General features: G+C 40.4%; 1 non-coding gene across 1 annotated transcript; it reads right to left on the bottom strand.

Annotated features, from left to right (window-relative positions):
* Positions 1 to 563: 563 nt before the first annotated feature.
* LOC120280969 lies at positions 564 to 670 on the bottom strand. The gene has a single exon (XR_005542465.1). It is a non-coding gene; the product is annotated as a small nucleolar RNA R71 (small nucleolar RNA).
* Positions 671 to 17,031: the final 16,361 nt, after the last annotated feature.

The following is a 17,031-nucleotide window of genomic DNA, read 5'->3' as shown; positions in this document are numbered from 1 at the left end:
TTTATTTGACACTTTCTTATTCTTCCATCATTCTGATTTGTTTTTCTTTCTTTTGTTACAGCTCTAGGTTATGACCCCAGGAAACCCTTTGGTTGAAGGTGATCTGGATATTGGAAGAAGAATTTATAGACAAGGAAAGGAACCTATGCAAGAACAGTTAAATCAAGTTGAGATAGAAGGTAAAGGGTCTGATAATATGGCTGAACAGCATGAGAAGTAGAGGACACACCCAGATTATGTCAGACCCGTAGTTCTTAGCACCAATCACAGGTCAGAGTTTTGAGCTCAAGCCAGGCTTCATCTAGATGTTACAACAGTCGGCATAGTTTAATGGTTTGGCTGATGAGGATCTAAACAATCACATTGAGAACTTCTTCGAAGTGTGCTACATGCTCAAGATTAATAGTGTCATAGATGATCCTAGCAAGTTGAGGGCCTTCCCATTTTCCTTGAAAGAGAGAGCAAAGAAATGGCTACATTCATTACCTAGAGCATCGATCACTACATGTGAGGAGATGGTAGAAGCTTTTCTTACCTGATATTTTCCTCCCGGAAAATCTACAAAGCTCAGGAATGAAATATCCTCTTTTGTGCAAACACAATTGGAGTCTCTTTTTGAAACATGGGATAGGTTCAAGGATCTCCTGTGGAAATATCCTCAGCATTGGTTCCCCGAGTGGGTGATCATCTAAACCTTCTATAATGGTATGAACCCAAGCACAAAGCAATTACTTGATACTGTAGGAGGATGTACCTTACGAAGAAAGACCCCCGAAGAAGCCCACCATCTTATTGAAGAAATGGCTATGAATAGTTATCAGTGGAACACACAAGATAGAATGAAGGTAATCGGACTTCATGTGATTGATGCAATCATATCATTAGCGGCCTAAGTTGAATGATTGAGCAAGAAGTTATACACTCTAACTTCTCCAAAAGCAGTGGTAGTGATGAGTTGCACTAAGTGTGGGGGAGGACATGCTCCATCTGATTGCCTGATTTTTATTGGTGGTACCACTTCCATGGAACAGGTTGATTTTGTAGGTAATGCAATGATAGGTAAAGGAAATCCGTATAGCAGCACTCACAATCTGTGGTGGAGGAGCCACCTAAACCTTTCTTGGAGTAATCAAGGGAAATAAAAAGCTATGGTACCACCGGGTTTCTAACAACAACAATAAGCCCCGAACATAGAGAATCGAGTTTCAGGGTTAAAGAACAGGATGACCCATTTAGGGAAAGGCTTTGACCAAGTTCATTCAATCGTCGGATACAAGATTTTAATCGGTTGAATCCACACTTCGTAGCCACACCGCATTAGTGCACAACTTAGAGAACCAAGTGGGACAAATTGCGAAGTCACTCTCAGAAAGACCTCAAGGAAGTTTGCCAAGCAACACGGAGACCAATCCAAGAGAACATGTGAAAAGCGATCACTTTGAAAAGTAGTCATGAAGTTGAGAGTAGACTCCCTAGTGAGAAGACAAATGTTGAGTCAACCGAGGTAATGGAGATTGAGGAGAGACCCAAAGAGAAGGAGGTGGCATCCCTACCTTACAAGCCAAGAATCTCTTATCTTTTGAGATTGAAGAACGACCAAAATGATGAGCAATACAAAAAGTTCTTGGGTCTATTCAAGCAGTTGCATATCAACATCCCATTTGTGAAGGTGTTGTCTCAAATGCCTCGCTATGCAAAGTTTCTTAAAGACCTTTTGACCAACAAGAGGAAGTTGGAGGAGAGTGCATCTATGATATTAGATGCATCATACTCGGTGGTGTTACAAAAGAATATGTCGAACAAGAAGAAAGACCCCGGAAGCTTTATCACCCAATGTAAACATTGGCAATTTGGATGAAGAGAAGGCATTGGCAGATTTAGGGGATAGCATCAACGTCATGCCTTATATATTCTTTTGGAAGCTAGGCTTGGGAGACCCTAGGTACACTCACATGATACTTTAATTCACCAACTGAACAATTAGACGTCCGAGGGCATCATTGAAGATGTACTTGTGAAAGTTGACAAGTACATATTACCTATGGTCTTTGTGGTGTTGGATGTTGATGAGGATGCCGAGGTTCCATTGATACTTGGATGTTGACAAGTACATATTTCCATGGCTCTCATTGATATGGACGGTGGGCAGTTGACATTAAGAGTTAGTGATGACAAGTTGACATACCGCCTCGCCGAAGCCATGCAACATTCTCTTGACTTTGATGACACTTTGTATTTTCTTGACACCACTGATGAGTTAGTTGATGAATATGTGCAGGAAATGATGTGTCCGGACATATTTGAGGGGTTGTTAGATCAAGAAGTAGGGAATGAAGTAGTTTTATCACTTTGTGTAGAGGACAAGCTGCAACCTACCCCGGGAGTCATGAAGAGGATGATCCAAAAACTGAAACAAGCAAGGAGATGTCACAAGAAGCGCCCCAATGCTAATGGGGATGTACATTCACGGAGTAAGGATGACGAACCCTTGTGTGGTAAAAAGCTTGATAACTCTCCCTCTATCTTAAAACAATTGTGTTCATCATGATTTCCAGTTGTAGGTAAGAGGGCTACATTCATCTATAAACACTCATGATGTAAGGAGAGGTACGTCAAGCTTAGTGACTTTAAACAAGCGCTTTTTGGGAGGCAAACCAAGTCTTTATTTCTTTTCTAGGTCTTAGTTTAGTTTTTGCATGAATACGATGTTTAGTGTTGGTGTCTTGATTTGTACATGCCATTGATGTGTTTTTCTCGTGGATTGTTTAGTGTTTTAGTGTGCTTGACTGTGTTTGGTGAAGTTTTTAGGTCATTTGATCATGTTTAAATAACTCTTTAGTTAGGTTTCCCCTGTATATGTAGCCTCTATATGTGTATAAGTGTTGTAGAAATTTGTTTGTAGAGTCTGTAAATTTTCTAAGTCATCTAGAGAAGACACACGGTGATAAGTGCTTATGTGATAAGAATGCGAAGTGTTCTTTCCTTATGACTTTTATCGGGTTTTAACACTAATATGTGTGTATTTATGTTACTTTCATGCATATAGGGTTGTGAAGCCGAATCTTAGAGAAAGAAGCCAATGTAGATCGTGAGTGCACCATTTGAAGGAAATCTTGAGAAGGTTCAAACGCGAAAGACATAAGTCGGGTTCAAGATTCTAGAATGTGTGCCAACCTCCTTGTATTTAAGCTAGCACAACGATTTGGAGGGGCACAAAGGCAGTCACATTCTAAGTATTTTGACTTGTGCATGTGTAACAAGATCTCCACCAACACGGCAGTTCATTGAAGAAGCAAAGCGATCTATGATGTAAACATGTGCCCGTTTACGTTATCTTGATGAAAGCATGGTTTCGGGAGTGTTTCGGACAAGTACTGTAGCATGCAATGTAGCAAAATACCGTAGCAAAAATACTATAGATGGTACTGTTCACAGCCTTCCGAAGAAGGAGTTATCCAGAGAAGCCACATGGGCATGATGAAATTCCACACTCCTGTGTGGAATATCCACAAGGGCATGTGGATTCCTGATTCTAGCCCTTTAAAAGCCGATTTCAGCCCCGATTTCAGCATTCTTTTCTCCATCTTTTCCCCAACTTGAGAGAAGGCTGCTGCTAGGGTTTTGAGAGGTATTGGCTAGGAATTTGGAGAGGTTCTACGGCTCCGATATCGTGCTCCATTTGGAAGAAGGTTAGTGGGAGAGCTTTCGTCGGCACCGATCCGGCGAGGTGTATCCTAGGCCGGACAAAGGGACTTTTGGACGAGTAGAGGACTCTCCACAAGACTATCATCACGACTATCAAGGGGGTTTTCTATGGATTTATTGCTTGTACATTCAATTTCATTAATTGTAAATAGCTCCACGGAGAGCTAAACCCCCTAGAGGGTACTTGGATTGTGAACCCTAGGATGTATCCATTTCATTAAACCTTGTTATTATGCTTTCATTAATTGATGTTTTTATTGAGTTCCAATCTTGAATGCATTGATTGTATGAATACTCCCTTAGAGTGACACTAGGGTTGGGAGGTCTTGTTGGTAACCCTTGGGAGTGAGTGACACACCACGAGAGTTTGACAAAGCTAGATTGGAGAGGATTGAGAGGGTGAGTCGAGAGGTAGCAGAGCGTCCCCTTTTCCCCTACGGGTGTGATTTATTCTACCTCCAATTCCTCGAGTTCTTTGCGGTCATAGTAGAGTGAATGGGCTAAGGGATTACCTTCGGTTGGGGCTTAGTTACGAGTGCAATGGAGTGAAGCGTTGAAGTGAGTTTAGCATCTAGGGCTTAATTGTGGCTAGGGACCTTCCGTCTGGACCAAAGGGTTAGGTCTACATATAGGAAGAGAATTTATCACTTGGAATCCCTAGAACTCATTGCAATTCTATACGAGTGCGAGGTTAAGAGATTGTTCAATTTCTCCTCCGGGACATGTATAGTGTTAGGCATGGTTGACCTTAGATTTGGGACCATGTATTAAAGGATCTTCATGACTCATTAATGCATTAGTTAGGAAGCATAATAGAGGGTTTTTGCACTTGAAACGATTGTCCTAGGCGGATTAATATCCGAGTAGCCCATTTATATCGATTGCCTTACCTCTTCTTTACTTGTGCTCTCTCTCTTGTCTCTTTTACTTTTGTTTGTATAACATCTGGTCACACAAATCACTATTCATATTTCGTTTAGTTAAGAAACAATTTAAGTATTTTTACTCCCTACTCCATGTGATACAATACCCACTCACCTGGGATTTTATTACTTTCATAAACCCGTGCACTTGCGGGACATAAGCAAGGGGCGTTATCATATGGCCGTGTGGAATTTCCATACGGGCGTGTGTTTCCATTCAAATCTCAGCTTCTCCATTTCAAGAAGACACAGGGCCGTGTGAATGCCCCTATGATCGGCCTTGTGACGGTCATACGCCTATGGGTAATTTTCATACGGGTGTGTGGATCTCTGGAAAGTGTTAAGTCTCTATCCTGAGAAGACACAGGGGCATGTGAATGCCCCTGTGAATAACCCTATGAAAAAGACACCGGGCTTGGGTAATTTCCACACACCCTTGTGAAACCCTGCAGAGACTTCTCCTTCATCCCGAGAGCACAGAGGGGTGTGTGAGTGCCCCTGTGAGTACCCCTGTGAGCCCACACTCCCGTGTGGAAATTTTCAAAGGGGCATGTGGAACACTTAGTAGATTTCTAGAGAGGACAGAGATGCCATAGGGGTGTATGGGTGCCCTTGTGGGTCGAGCACACGGGCATGGGAAATTTCCACACGACCATGTGGATGCGTTCATAGACAAAAGATGCTATCCCAAAGAGCACATAGGGACATGTGTCTACTCGTGTGAGGCCCTGTGAGAGTCACACGGGAGTGGGTTATTTCCACACGCCCGTGTGGATGTAGAGAATGTCAAGAGGGGCCTTTTCTCTTTAAAACCTACTCATACCCCTTCGTTCTGAAACTCCCAAATGCTCAAAGAACACCTCCATTCACTCTCTCGACCTTCACCGCTTCTATATAAGGGTTTTGAGGGTTGTTTTTTTTTTTTTTGGTTATTCTTGGAGTTTTCAATCTTTAGTTGTCGGTAAGCCTCAAATCCCCTTTCTTATTCGCCAATCTGATTTATTATGTTTAAATTGGTCAATGTTGCCTTGATTACATGTTTAAATGCTTGGTGAATGACTTTAGAGTGTTTTCGAATGATTTTATGTTGTATTTGGAGAATTTTTGTGAGTTGTCCATGCAGCTCTCAGTGCTCCAAAGATCGACACAGGCGTGTGGAATTTTCACACGACCGTGTGGATTTTTGCACAATTAGATTTTGAGTTTGATTTGATGAATCTCTTTTCAATTCTTGCAAATATAGCCCCCAGATCAAAGAAAGTGGCTGGCAAGCATCCACGTGAGCCTTCTCCTGAGCCGGAGCACATGGAGTTTGCCATCCCCAAGCATCAATCCCGTTTTGAGCATTTATAGAAGCTCAAATTTGGAGAGTCGATATTTCAAGACTTGAGCACTTTGAGCGAGATTTAGTTAGGTGATGAGATGGCAGATGAGGTCGAGGAGTTCTTATCTGTGGGAAGCTGGCGACGATTGTTATCTATTCGAGAGCCAGCTATCCGTATACTAACGTTGGAGGTACTTGCATCATTTGAGTTCGCCAGATCATACTCCAGCTTTTGTAGCGTTCACGCCATTTAGTTCAGAGCATTCGGACGGTACCATAGCATTAGCGTAACACAATTCGCTGTCTGACTTAGCTTATATGACAAGGCCTACATCGACACTAAGGAGTATGAGAAGTTATCGACCGATTATTCAAGTAGTTTGACACCTTAGCCCACTTACAAAGCACTATGTGGCTAGGAACAGTACAAGCCGAGAGTCTCAAAGGCGACTTTCCTCTCCTGGCCAGCTTACCGCTACATCCACGCCTTCGTAAGCAGGTCAATGAACTTATGTGGTGATAGCACTAGAGTCCTCAGTCGCTAAGAGTTGTTGTATTTATATTCCATGGTACAGAGTGAGCAGTACCATCTTGGGCATATATTGGCCGAGTACTTGTGCCACCAAGGCTAGTACGCTAAGGTAGGAGTTCTCTTCTTTGGCCCATACATTACTCAACTCATTATGTGGATGTGTCTGTTAGAGGTGATTAGAGGGACCGAGAAGATCATAGTGCCTTCTCATGGGGATGATTCAAAGATATAGGAACGGTGTTTACGTCATGATCATGCCGTCGCTAGAGCCAATTGAGGGTGAGGGTGAGGCAGCAGATGGTTTACAACTTGCTCTCGAGCCATAGCCTGAGCAGATGAAGACAGCGGCTCCCCCAGCCACAGAGGAGCCACCTCCAGTACGTACCTTTTTGCTTACTCAAGCCCATTATCATTTTGAGGCTCGAGAGTGCTGTCGGGGTACTACAGTCAGATTTAGCTAAAGTACGTGCTTTACAGGCTGTGAACCACACAGAGGTGATGGCACGTCTTGATATTTTATAGCCGTTACTCGAGTGAGTGCTACTAGGATTAGCTACCTGAGCATAGAGTTTGGGAACTACAAGATGGTAGATTGAGATAGAGATGGGAGAACAGATTCATACCTTTCAGGACTATCTTAGTGCCATAGAGAAGTGTCATACAGTGTACAATGAGAGCCACATTATGTTCATCCTCCTGAACAAGCTACCATCTTCTTGGTCAGGCTTTGCAAACGGACTTAGAAACAAGATTGATCCTTGGACCTTATAGGGGTTTACAACACAATTAGAATCGAGGAAGCCAATTGAATCTTCTCTAAGGATGTAAATTCTCATATGCGCCGGATTTATCTAGTTGAACATAGTGGTAGCCCTAATAGTTCTAAAAGGTCATCAGTTTTTCCCTAAAAGGAAATCATTTAAGGCCAAGGGAAAGCCAACCCACTCTCATTCTCAAACCTCTTAGCAACCAAAATCTTCTTCTCCTAAACCTTATGAGAAAAGTTCTAAACACTGTTTTGTTTGTTGTAGGACAAACCATGTTGCTCGTGATTGCTTCTTCCACAAGAGTAAACCTATCAACGAAAATTATGGTCCACTTAAACCACAAGTAAATGTACTTGAGATGGGTGAACCTTCTTATGGGACTTTCTTTATGTCAGTTTCCTTCATTCCTTCTATCAATCTGACTTGTCAAAACCTAGAGTGGTTTCTTGATTCTGGTGTTAACGCCCACATTTGTGATGAACTTTTATTGTTCTTCACTTATTAGGTCTTAAGTGGATGATGTGTGACTCTTGGAAATGGCTCAATAGAACACATGTTATGGGAGAGGATAGATTGATTTGAAGATAACATATGGAAAAGTTCTCACCCTGTTAGACATTCAGCATGTACCCGACATTAGATAAATCTTATCAGTGGTTCCCTTTCTGATTTAGTCTAGTTATAAGATAGTACTTTAGTCAAACCGTCTTGTAATCTCCAGAAATAATCTTTTTGTTTGTAAAGTTTTTGTATTCGGTGGTCTGTTTCAAGCTTAAAATATGTGAACCTTCTGATTTATCTGTTAATGAAAGTTATGATTATCCTTTTTCTTCTTTTGATGTTTTGAATTGTGATCTTTGGCATGGAAGATTGGGTCATGTGAACTTTGGATCCATTAGAAGGTTGATGAATCTTGAACTGATTCCTAAATCCAAGATTGATCAAGGTTCTAAATGTCAGATATATATTCAAGCCAAATTACCCAAGTAAACCTTTTTCTCTCATTCACCGTAATTCTAAAGTTCTTGATTTGATCCATAGTGATATTTGTGATTCTTCTAAACCTCCTACTAGAGCGGGAAACCACTATTTCATTACCTTTATCGATGATCATTCCCGATTCTGTTACACCTACCTGATCAAATCCAAAGATGAAGCCCTTCGCAAGTTCATGATTTTCAAAGCCAAAGCTGAGAGAACCAGCTAGGCAAGGCTATTAAGGTTCTTAGGTCTTATAGAGATGGAGAGTATACTTGTAATACTATATCTTTATTCTGTGAACATAATGGGATTGTTCATGAGTTTACTGCTCCTTATACTCCTGAGTCTAATGAGGTTACTGAAAAGGAAAAACATGACATTGATAGACATGGTAAATGCCATGCTATTAAGTTCTGGTGTACTCGAGAACTTGTGGGGGGAGGCTTTGCTCTCAGCTTGCTTTATCTTGAATAGGATTTGTTTTAAGGACCATAGCACAACACCCTATGAAATTTGGAAAGGAAGAGCCCCACAACTCAATTACTTCAATGTTTGGTGGTGTATAGCTAAGATTACTATCCCTGATCTTAGAACTCGAAAGATAGGTCCTAAAACCTTAGATGTAGTGATTTGTAAGATATGCATTAGATAGCAATGTTGGGAGATTCCTAGTTATTAACTCAGAGGTGAGTGAAATAGCTAGAAACACTATCATTGGAGCTAGTGATGTTGTATACTTTGAGAACATCTTCCCTCTGAGATCAACCTCTAGTCCCACTCCTTCTATACCTCTGACCTCTAGCGCCACTTTTGGATAAGTTCCTATTCATGTTCATGAACCTAGAAGAAGCAAAATAGGCAGAGTTGAAAGGAACCTATGTGATGATTTTGTGACCTTCATGATTGAGGATAATCCTACCACTTGTCAGGAGGCTATGGTTCTGCTGATTCAGTTTTTTGAAAAGAAGTTGTAGATGATGAGTATCACTCAATCATGAGTAACCACACCTAAATATTTACTTCCCTGCCTCCTGGGAGTAAACCTTTGACTGTCAATGGGTCTTTAGGAAGAAGTTGAGACCTGATGGATCCATTAAAAAGTTCAAGGCCAGGTTGGTTACAAAAAGGGTTTCAGATAAAAAGAGCGACTTGATTACTTTGAAACCTACTCACAAGTTGCTCGTACCATCACTATTAGGATTCTTAAAGAACTTGTCTCTGCTTTCAGTCTTGAAATCCATCACATGGATGTAAAGACTGATTTCCTGAATGGTGATTTAGAGGAAAAATTTACATGGAGCAAACTGAAGGATTTACTGTCCCCGGATAAGAGCACAAGGTCTGCAAACTTGTAAAGTCTCTTTATGGACTGAAGAAAGCCCCTAAGTAGTGGCATGCCAAGTTTGACTCTACAATCATTTCTTATGGATTTGTTGTTAACGACTATGATAAGTGTGTTTACAGTAAATTAGTAGATGGCAAATGTGTTATTGAGTGCTTGTATGTTGATGATTTGCTTATCTTTGCTTCTAATCTTGATCTTGTCTATGATGTCAAGAACTTTCTAAGCAAAAATTTTGATATGAAAGATCTAGGAGAAGCTGATGGTATCCTAGGAATCAAGCTTACAAGATTAGTATATGGCATCACTTTATCCCAATCTCATTACACTGAGAAAGCATTGGAGAAATAAGGATATCTAGATTACAAATTTGTTGCTACACCTTTTAATCCTAGTGTACACCTTAAGAAGAACAAAGGTGAACCTGTGAATCAGGATCTCTATGCTTAGATCATAGGATCCCTGATGTATCTGTCGAACAGAACTAGACTTGACATTGTGTATTTTGTATCTAGACTGATTAGATATACCAATTACCCAAATCAAGAATATTGGCTTGCTCTTGAGAGGGTTCTCACAAATTCCTAAAAGGCTCTATGTCTTTTGGACTGAGGTAATCTGGATTCTCTAGTCTGGTAGAGGGATATACATATGTCAATTGGATATCTGACTCAGTAGATCTTAAATCAACCTTAGGCCAGTATTCTTACTTGGTTGAGAAGTTGTCCAATGGAAATCTGTTAAGCAGAAGCTCAATGCTAGGAGCACCATGGAAGCTGAATTGATTGCGCTTGATACTACATCTACACAGGATGAGTGGATGAGAAATTTACTTTCTAAGATTCCTGTTTTGTCTTCTCCTATGCCTCTAACTGCTATACATTTTGATTCTAAATCTACTATTGAACTGTGTAAGCGTGAAATTGCCAACGATAAAATGAACAAGCATATGTGGATCCGCCACAAGTTAGTATGGAGACGTCTAAAGCATAACGTTGTGAGTATTGATTACATAAAGTCAGAGCTAAATCTAGCAGATTGTCTGACTAAAGGCTTATCAAAAAAAATAATAGCCGAGGCATTAAGGGGAATGGGGCTAAGCCTATAAAGTTCAATAACAATAGTTACCCTACTTCTTTGAATGGAGATTCTAGGATAGAAGTTCAAGGGCAAGCTATTGACTGGTTGACTAGGAGAGCACCATATGAATATTTGAGATATGTACATTATAACCTATTCTTATGATGTGTGTTCTCATGTAGTAGTGTAAAGGTTAAGCATAGCTCTTAATGAGATCAAAGGTTGGTTAAGCAAGATATTACACTACAAATATTTCTAGAGATCTCACCTATGTGGAGATAGCTATCAAGCCGCAGCTATCAAAGTCAACGGGCTAACTCTGTAATAATCTCCATGAAATGATATCGAGCGCATGGCTAATAACGCGCAAACCCTGTTTATCCAAGTGCAATCATGATATCATCATTAAAGTTAAATTCTAATTCAATGAGTTATAGTTCAAGAACTCAGTACAGTACTGTCTCTATCAGTTGGAAACTCTAATGAAAGGTTAAGGTTCAAGTCTTTAAAGAGACCTTAGCTTGATTAAGTGCAAACCCAAGGTTCAAGCTGTTCATTCCTTCATTATTATTTTGATCATTTACTTGTTATTGATTATCTTCTGAGAATCCTTGTTGCTTTTGTTATTGTTGTTGGTCGTACTTAAGTTATGAGTGTAGTGGGGGATTGTTGGATGTGGGTCCCATGGGGCCTAATTGTTGAATTATTCATTCTTTACTTGATTCTATGGGTCCCAGGTGGTCCCACATGCTGGTACACTCAAACCAAACTTCTTCTTATGTTTAGTTCCACACTGTGTATTTAAGAGAGTATTTGGAGATTTCTTGGCTATAAATATGTGTCCAACCATGAACCCTAAACACACACATGCTTGCTTCCTTCTCTCACATTCTCTTTCTCCCGGGTGTGCTCTTTTGCGTACCTAGAAAACCCAAGTATTCTTGTTCTTATTCTTTGGTTCTTTGCCTAAACCTTGCGGGTGTGCTTGTTATATCTCGACGCCGAACATGCTAAGCTAAGAGAGTTCTTCCTTCCCGGGTTAATGTATCCAGCGCTTGGAGTGTGCCCGGAAAATCCTGCAAAGGGAGACCAATTCAGCGTTAGGGCAGTGCTTACGCACTCCTACCCTAGGCTGAAAATTTCTAACTATTATTTTGAATTATTACTGAAGTTTGTGCTAGATTGCATCTTATATTTCTACAGTCTTTGTTTGTAGTATTTTTATGCTATGTAGATAGTATATTTCCTACAATCATGACAAGATTCAGGATGTTATGATTGACCTGTGGGAACGAAAGTTAAGGAATTATGAGGTTGGATTTGCTAGATATTTTTGTAGATTTGTGCAAAACTATAGTGTTATTGTTCGCCCCTTAACTGATCTCATTAAAAAAAATTGCATATCAGTGTTCACTAGTGGACAAGGCTTTCCAACAACTTAATAAAGATTGATTTTAATTCCTATTTTCCTAATAGTTGAATGTAATTCCTCAACTAAAGAAATTAGAACCATACTTCTTTAAGATGATCATCTTACAGCTTACATTTGTAAGAGTTTCTCCCTCTCTAACCGTTTCCAATCTACAAATAAGCAAGAATTACTTGCTCTTGTTTTAGCTCTGTAGAAATGGAAACATTGTCTCTTAGCGTGATATGTTTCATCAAACACATTGTTTTGCCTTAAATTTTTACTATATCAACATATTACTACCAAGGAATAATAAAGACTCCTTATAAATCTGATCTCTTTTGATTTTACCATCATATATAATGTTGCGAAAGGAAAACTGATGCAGGAGATAGAGCTGTGAATGCAGGGAAGAGGGATGCTGACAATTTGTGGAGGTGTCCTAAAGAACAAAGGGATTCCTGGCCCCAAATATGTTGATTTTGTGATGGATTAAGTGATAAATTTCGTAAGTAGATGATTAGTTGGTATTATGATGTAAATCAAGAAGATTGCCTTTGTTAGGCAATCTAGTAGCCGAATCATGGAAATTGTAACCATTGTCTCTTTGGCAATTGGTTACAATGATGGTGATGATATATACGAGTGGAATGAAAAAGCAAAAGGAAGCAATTTTCAGCCAAAATTATCTCTTCTCTTCTTTTCTTCTTCTTCACCTATCCTCTAATTCCACTCTTCTCCCTTTTTTTCTTTTTTTGATCTCTCTTGCCTGGCCGAGCTGCATCAATTGTTGTTTTCATTGTCATCATGATGGACAACATGATGACACGAGGCTAAACTCACTCTGTTCTACAGTAGCTTGCTCATCACGATGACCAACTCTCAATGATGGCTAAGTAGCTTGCTCATCACGATGCCGCCCTTACGAAACTGAACTCACTCTGTTCTATGTATAGCGTCACTATGAATCGTTCGACATCCTCCGAAAAACTTAGACAGAGTCCTTTGATGCCCTTCATACCTCCTTAGCTTCGTAGCAAGCAGTGATGGCAGAGATGTTGGCAAAACTCCAGTAGCTCGATCGAGCAACACCATCCACTCCACAACCTCCCCTTCTTCCATTACTTTCTTCTTCACCAATCCCTCAACTTTCTGCCCATTCACCCTTCACCACATCACCATCCTTTCTACACTCTCTACTCCAAATACCCAAATACCCAATTACCCAACTTGCTATCCCTATTTTCTCCAGCGATAACATCTTGAACTAGCTGTTTCAAATTAACCATTATTTCACCTGCAATCAAATCATCGAGGATCAATGCCTTGATATAGAGGTTTCTACTTGGGTGGACTTGCATTACAGTGGTTTTACTGGTTCCATTCAACCTATCAATTATCTAAATGGGAGGCATTTGTTTGACAGATCGAGCTTCGATTCAGTCTACCATACTTCATGAATTATGAAGCCTCTTTACTCAAGTTGAAGCAAACCTCCACAGTCATAACATACTTCTAGGACTTCAAATAGCTCTGCACACAAGTCACTAGCCTCGACCAATAGAGTCTCCTTAACTATTTCCTCTCCGGCCGCAGGGATGAGATCCAGCATGAATTATATATCTTGAATTTTTAGTCTCTTCATGATGCTATGGCAATGGTGAAGCTCGTTGAAGATAAATACAATGTCAGGCATTCCTCCTCTCCACAACCTCCAATTCTCACTTATCCCCAGCAATCCCAGTCCCTATCGGGCAATGCTTACCACCACTTCCCATTAAAAGGCTATCTCCTACGGAGATGGCTGCCAGACGTGAAAAGGGCCTTTCCTTCAATTATGATTCCATGTTTGTTTTGAGTCACAAGTGTATACCTGTCATCTTTCTCTGTTTGGTAACTAAAGCTGATGACCAAGCTTCACCGGATAGGGAACCTCCAATAGAGGTAGACGGTCTTTCTCTTCTTCTTCTTCTTCTTCCTTCGGGTGAGGAGCGGGTGCTAGAAGGACCGTGTATTTCTTTCCACTCTCTTACTGGACAACCGGTTCCATTCACATTGAAGCTTGTGGGCATGATCAATGGCCAGGAAGTAATCATTCTAGTTGATAGTGGCTCCACCAACAATTTTATTCAATCTAGACTAGCAGCTCATCTCCATCTCACAATTCAACCATCAACACATATGAAAGTCACCATGGATAATGGAAAAGTTCTATCATGCGGCGGTGAATGTACCAAGGTGTATCTCACAGTGTGCGATGTTATCTTCACCGTTGATCTAATACTTTTGTCAATCAATGCTACAGATCTTGTGCTGGGAGTACAATGAATTCTTAAATTAAGCCCGGTGTTATTTGACTACACCAACTTATGGATGGAATTTGATTTTAATGGCCAATAAATAAGATTAAATGATCTCACTCGATAGCAATTTAAGTAAATTCATGCTGCTTTATTGGCCAAATCAGATGCGGATCAAATGCAATTGCATTAGTTTAGTGTGGAGCCAATTCAGTCTCATCTAATTCCGCAATTTGGATCTGATGCGCTCGACATCTTTGCCATGCAGATTCACCCTCTTCTTCATGAATTTAGGACCTCTTCACCACACCGACCGGCCGCTTGACAGACACTTATGGGGTGAGTAAATTATGCAAATATGTAAACATGTAAGTATGCACTTGATACTATAATTAGTCCATGATAAAGCAAGTGTACGGGTTATCAAGTAATACTCGTGGGTGAGAGTGAGTGTCGTATTTCCCCAGGAACAATGAGAGGCTCCTATTACTTCCTTTTCACTTAATCAATAGCCTAATCATTTTCACTCTTTCTTTAGTTTACTTGTATAATACTATTAAACAATACAATTGGAGACATCGCTAAGAACACTTAGAAAGAGTTGGGAGTATGTACTATAGTTATCTTGCTTAATAATTATGATAGCCGTTAAGTGTCAATCGTGTTCTAGGATCAAACTAGGGAGAATTCAAAGGCCTAATAGCCCCATAAACCCATGGCGACAAGGTCTAAATCACTAGACTTAAGATGGAATCTCTTCCACCACAGCCTCCTATGTTTACCTTAAGTGCGGTAATCTCACAAGAAGAGACCAATCAAACCCTAAACCTAAAGGGCAATCAATCCCTAATCTGGAAACCTAGCTATGCCTAACCTCTTAAAACATGCCTAGATCTATAATGGCATGGACGTCAACAACATGGGATCATAACCTCCCCATCCATATTAACAGTAATAATAAATTAAGAACATGCAATGATTGGAAAAACTAGACCAATATATATTAATCAATCAAGATTCATAAATAATAATCAAGGGACCTAGACATATAATTCCCTTTCTAGTTAGGTTCTTATGGATCATAAAAAGCAAATCATCAAAGCACAAAAGAGCCACATCACCAAATAAAGAATAAATAAGTGCTCAATGTATTCCTAGACTAACTCCCTCCAATAGTTCTCCGAAGGTTGGGGATTAGAGGATCCTAAGATTATCCAGATGACGCGTGTCACTCGTGCCCCTCTGATGATGATCCTTGAAGATACCTGTCATATGCAATCTTATCCAATGATGCTTGGTTGTTTGCTCACCCGCAAGTGTACGGGGTCGCCAAGTAATACCATGAGCGAGGGCCCAAGGACCGTATTCCATGGGGCTTAGGAGCTCCTATTGTGCCTCCATCACTTACTTTCTAACCTTATAACTTAAACATGGTATACTACTCTAATACATGCAAGAATGCAAATAAATCACAAGTATAACAATTCCAAGGCAAGAAAGGAGATCACAAGAGTAATGATGATATAAATAGGCCTAGGGATGAGGATACTCATGAGGGGTCATCATGATATATGAATGCATAACAATAACATAGCAAGGGTGATTTAGACTGACAGATCTCAACATTAATTCAACCCCAATTTATCGGCGGTCAAACCCTAATCCCATACAAATGATGACAAGGATCTCTCCCTAATCACATTCCTATGATCACATTAAGAGTAGGGTGATCACGCGATAAGGATACACTTAACTTAAGTTTATCCTCATGGTTTGGAGGGGCTACCGACATCCAATTTCTCGGTATGTTGGTCAAAGAATACCCCTTTTAGCTCAATAAAGATCTAGTACACGCGAGTAGGTCACATCTACATGTACAACTCAACAAAGAACTAAGGATTTCTCCAACTAATAGTTCTAAGCATGAAGAATAATAAGAAAAACCATAAATCACACCAATGAATTCCAAATAAAAGTATAGCATCCAAAATACATGATGAACCACCAAGGTTCACCTACATCCGATGGCCTTGGGGGTCTAGTGTGCCATCATACAAACAAGCATAACAAAGTCAAGAAAAACAAGAAATAAATGCATAAATGGCACTCCCTAGTCCGAATGATGAGGAAGAACAACAATGCCGACCGAATGATACTTCCTCTAGCCCAAAGAATGTCGAATGCTCCTCCTCCTTTGATGATGATACTCTCCGCTTGAAATCCAAGCTCTTGATCACCTCCAAGCCTCAAGTTAAGCTCCACAAAGATGATGTCTTTATTTCTTCTCTTCTTCCCTAAGTGTTGGCTGCCCAAAAGTTTTCAAGAAAGCCTCTCAAATCCCCTCTTATACCCCCCAAGTATACTCCCTCCAAATCAGCCCGTATGAAATTCAGAAATGATACTCAAAATTCCCCTAAATGCCTTCCATACCGGGTCCATACTGCCTCAATGAGGAGGTCCATACCGGGTCAATGAGGGGGTCCATACTTCCTAAATCAGGGGGTCATTGAGGCTGTATGAACTAGGCAAACTCCATTCTAGCTCTTGTAATAGTATCTATGCTGGGTCAATGAGCTCCTCATTGACTCAGTATGCCTTCAAACAAGTTCTTTTTCTTCTCTAGCTACAGTATCTATCTCGGGGTCAATTCAGGGCAGCATTGAGGCCGT

Source organism: Dioscorea cayenensis, chromosome 2, assembly GCF_009730915.1.
Source record: "Dioscorea cayenensis subsp. rotundata cultivar TDr96_F1 chromosome 2, TDr96_F1_v2_PseudoChromosome.rev07_lg8_w22 25.fasta, whole genome shotgun sequence".
NCBI classification, from domain to species: domain Eukaryota; kingdom Viridiplantae; phylum Streptophyta; class Magnoliopsida; order Dioscoreales; family Dioscoreaceae; genus Dioscorea; species Dioscorea cayenensis.
This window is presented reverse-complemented; position numbering and strand designations above follow the sequence as displayed.